This window comes from Macaca nemestrina, chromosome X (assembly GCF_043159975.1).
Source record: "Macaca nemestrina isolate mMacNem1 chromosome X, mMacNem.hap1, whole genome shotgun sequence".
In the NCBI taxonomy this organism is placed as follows: Eukaryota; Metazoa; Chordata; class Mammalia; order Primates; family Cercopithecidae; genus Macaca; species Macaca nemestrina.
In genome coordinates, this window is record NC_092145.1 from 36,367,402 (window position 1) to 36,372,329 (window position 4,928).

The following is a 4,928-nucleotide window of genomic DNA, read 5'->3' on the forward strand; positions in this document are numbered from 1 at the left end:
CAGGTAATGCTACTGTTGGTCCTCGAACCACACTTTGAATAGCAAGAGTTTAGACCAAATACTGATAAAAGAAGAAAAGTCCAGGGTATGTAAAATGGTTGTCAAAAGAGTATTTCATTGCTTTAACCAGGTTCAGGTGTCTGGACAAATTATATTTCTCAGCGTATTGGAAGAACTAGCAAATGAGGCCTCTAAACCACTTTTGGGGATAATTTTATTTCATCAATTTGGAGAATATGCAGGGGGGTTGCTAGAAGCCTAAAGACATGCAAATGTGATCATGGATTTCAAAAAGGAAATAATAGAGGAAGTGTAAATGGACAGAACAATAAGCTTGATGTTGATTCCAGGAGACAATCTAAAGTGGATTATTTTAAAAGGATGGTTTATGTTCACTGGATCCAGTGTAATTTCACTGGGAATGAAACCTGTCAGACTAGTTTCATTATTTTTTAATTTTTTAATTTAATTTAATTTAATTTAATTTTGAGATGGAGTAGACTAGTTTCATTATTTTTAATTTTTATTTTATTTTATTATTATTTTTTTGAGATGGAGTCTCACTCTGTTGCCCAGGCTGGAGTGCAATGGCACGATCTCGGCTAACTGCAACCTCCGCCTCCCTGGTTCGAGCAATTCTCCTGCCTCAGCCTCCTGAGTAGCTGGGACTACAGGCGCCCGCCACCACACCTGGCTAATTTTTTGTATTTTTTTAGTAGAGACGGGTTTTCACTGTGTTAGCCAGGATGGTCTTGATCTCCTGACCTGGTGATCAGCCCCCCTTGGCCTCCCAAAGTGCTGGGATTACAGGCGTGAGCCACTGCACCCGGCCTAGTTTCATTATCTGTAATAGGTTTACTAGAATGATGGGTCAGAGCAGTGCAGCAGATAAAACAAGTGAAATTTGGCAAAGCACTACCTGAGGATTTTCATGATATTTGCAAAGTAGCACAATAAGGACTTGCTGTGAGAATAATAAGGGGGATTAGTAGCTGGTTGACCAAGTCTCAACGATTAATAGCTCTGCAAGGGCAGTCTCCAGGCCTGTTACAAGTCTTTATTATTGGCCTGATCTACTTCAGAAATTTTATCGTGGCTTAAATCAGAGGTTCTCATACCTTGGGGGCAGGAGATGATTGTTAAAATATAGTTTCCAAATCTTCAATCCTGGCCTCTAATTTAGCAGGTCTAGATCAGGACATAGTAATCTATGTCTTACATTATTTCAAGATAATACTGAGGAAGGTACTCTGCGGAGCTCAATTTGGAAAACAAAAAACAAAAAACCTGATGAATAGGAATGAACACAAGCAGCTCAAAACACAAGGGACTCTTTTAAAAGTGTGTATTTAGAGTTTCCCTATTGCTTAAGGGATAGTAAAGCCGAGGGTAATATTTCCTTAGAGACAGAGCCCCATACCCTGAGGCTACTCATTTTCTTGATTTGAATGAGACTAAGAGTGTGAACATATTTTTGTCTTTGATCTCTATCGTTTGAATTAATTATTTTTTAAAGCCTAGGACTTCTGCTTTTGGGAAAGTGGCGTACACATACCTTTTGCTAAAAACTCTTGTCATTGTATATAAAGCAAACATAAGAAGACTCTGAAAGGTGAAGAGAAGGCAGACCGCCTAAGGATCTTGGGACCCAAGAAATGATATAGTGATGAGTTTCTTGGGTGGTTATTTTTATTTTATTTTTTTGCCTCATATATCCTAGACTTGGGCTAAAGAAGGCAGCAATCCAGAACTGCAGAGGTTGGCAATCCAGAACTGCCAATGAGTAGACAAAAAAGGCCCCAAGGAAAATCTGTTTTCTCTAGCCCAAAGACCAAAATGGGGCAGTCTGGCAGTAACTACGCTGCTCTAGTCAAACAGTACAGAAAAACTGCAGCAACACCCCTATCCATGCCAGCAAAGGCCTAGTGGAGAGCCTAGACTTCCACCCACACGAGGTTATATAAGAAGGCCTCCTAACCCTCCTGCCTGGTGCTGTCAGAGGAGGCCTGGAAGAGAGTCAGGACTTTAGCCACTTCCCGGGAATAACAGAGCCTCCTCCACTTATGTCAGTAGAAGCCACGTGGAGAACATTAAGAAGCCTCCCTGTACCTCTCGGCCAGGTATCAGTGGAGCCTGAGTGGGGAGCTGGAACTCCTACCCCCACTCAGCAGCCCCTCTTCAGGTATGAAAGGAGGCCAAGGGTGTAACTTGCACTTTCACTACCACCTGGCAGTAACGTGGCAGCCATCTCTTTTCCCCAACAGCACAGTGTCATAGGAAGCTAGGAAAAACGGAAAGTTTAACATCTAGGGTCATATAGTATACCCAGAATGTCAAGGTTTCAATACGAAATCATACCAAGAACCAGGAAAATCTCAAACTGATTGAATAAATACAATGAATAGATTCTGTATTAGTTTCTGAAGGCTGCCATAACAAAGTACCACAAACTGAGTGGCTTAAAAACAACAGAATGTATTGTTTCACAATTTTGGGGCCTAGAAATCTAAAATCAAGGTGTTGGTTGGTCCATGCTACCTCTAAAACCCACAGTGAAGAGTTCTTACTTGCCTCTTCCTAGCTTTCAGTAATGGTCATCAATCCTTGGCATTCTTTGGCTCACAGCTGTATCACTGCAAACTCTCTTCTGTCATGGCATGTCTTTCTCCCTATGTGTCTCTGTCTCAATTACCTTTTCTTATACCTCTTCTTCTTCTGATGTCAATAAAGACACATCAGTCATATTGGATCAGGACCATCCTAATGACTTCATCTTAACTTGATTACATCTGCAAAGATCCTATTTCCAAATAAAGTCACATTCACAGGAACTGACATTAGATCAACATCTTTTTATTTGAGGGAAACAACTCTTAATAGATATTAATACTGAGATGGCAGAAATGTTAGAATTATCTGACAAATATTTTAAGGCCACCATGATAAAAACGATTCAACAAGAAAATGTGAACATGCTTGAAACAAATGAAAAAATAGAAAGTATCAGGCTGGGCACAGTGGCTTACACCTGTAATCGCAGCACTCTGGGAGACCGAGGTGGGCGGATCACAAGGTCAGGAGATCGAGACCATCCTGGCTAACATGGTGAAACCCCGTCTCTACTAAAAATATAAAAAATTAGCCGGGCGTGGTGGCGGGCACCTGTAGTCCCAGCTACTCGGGAGGCTGAGGCAGGAGAATGGCGTGAACCCGGGAGGTGTAGCTTGCAGTGAGCCGAGATTGCGCCACTACACTCCAGCCTGGGTGACAGAGCGAGACTCCATCTCAAAAATAAATAAATAAATAAATAAATTAAAATAAATAAATAAAATAGAAATAAAAAATAGAAAGTATCATGAAAGAAATAGAAAATATAAAGAAAAGCAAAATAGATATATCAGAGTTAAAAAATACAGTCACAGGGCCGGGCGCGGTGGCTCAAGCCTGTAATCCCAGCACTTTGGGAGGCCGAGACGGGTGGATCACAAGGTCAGGAGATCGAGACCATCCTGGCTAACACAGTGAAACCCCGTCTCTACTAAAAAATACAAAAACCTAGCCGGGCGAGCTGGCGGGCGCCTGTGGTCCCAGCTACTCGGGAGGCTGAGGCAGGAGAATGGCGTGAACCCGGGAGGCGGAGCTTGCAGTGAGCTGAGATCAGGCCACTGCACTCCAGCCTGGGCAACAGAGCGAGACTCCGTCTCAAAAAAAAAAAAAAAAAAATACAGTCACTACATAGAAAAGTTAGTGGATAGGCTTAACGGCAGAGTGGATGTGACAAAGGGGAACAATCAATGAACTGGAAGACAGGACAATAGAAATTACCCAATCTGAGAAACAGAGAGAGGAAATAGATTTAAAAAAATAAACCTCAGGGACCTGTGAGACCATAACAAAAGGACTAACATTTATGTTGTCTCAGAAGGAGAGCAGAAAGAGAGTTGGGATTGAAAAGTACTCAGAAATAATAACTGAAAGCTTTCCAAATTTGGCAAGAGATATAAACCTACAGATTCATGAAGCTGAGTAAATCTCAAAAAGGATACACCCAAAGAAATCCATGACAAGACACATTGTAATTAAACTTCTGAAAACTGAAGACAAAGAAAAAAATTCCTGAAAACAGCTGGAAAAAATGACACTTTACCTATAGGGGGAGAACTATTTGAATCACAGAAGATTTCACATCAGATGCCATGGAAGGCAGAAGAAAGTGGCACAATATTTTTATTTATTTTTATTTTTATTATACTTTAAGTTCTAGGGTACATGTGCACAACGTGCAGGTTTGATACAGAGGTATACATGTGCCATGTTTGTTTGCGGCACCCATCAACTCGTCATTTACATTAGGTATTTCTCCTAATGCTAACCCTCCCCCAGGCCCCACCCCCTGACAGGCCCTGGTATGTGATGTTCCCTGCCCTGTGTCCAAGTGATCTCATTGTTCAATTCCCACATATGAGTGAGAACATGCGGTGTTTGTTTTTCTGTCCTTGTAATAGTTTGCTGAGAATGATGGTTTCCAGCTTCATCTATGTCCCTGCAAAGGACAGGAACTCATCCTTTTTTATGACTGCATAGTATTCCATGGTGTATATGTGCCACATTTTCTTAATCCAGTCTATCATTGATGGACATTTGGGTTGGTTCCAAGTCTTTGCTATTGTGAATAAGTGGCACAATATTTTTAAAGTGCTGAAAGAAAAGAACTGTCAAGCTAGCATCCTCTACCTAGCAAAAGCATCCTTCAGGAATGAAGGGAAAATTGAGACACACTCAGATAAAGGAAAACTAAGAATTTGTTAGCAGCAGACCAGTCATAAAAGAATGGCTAATGGAATTGCTTTAAACAGAAAGGAGGTGATGGAGGAAACCCTGGAGTATCAGGAAGGAAGAAAGAAAACAGTAAGAAAAAATATGGGTAA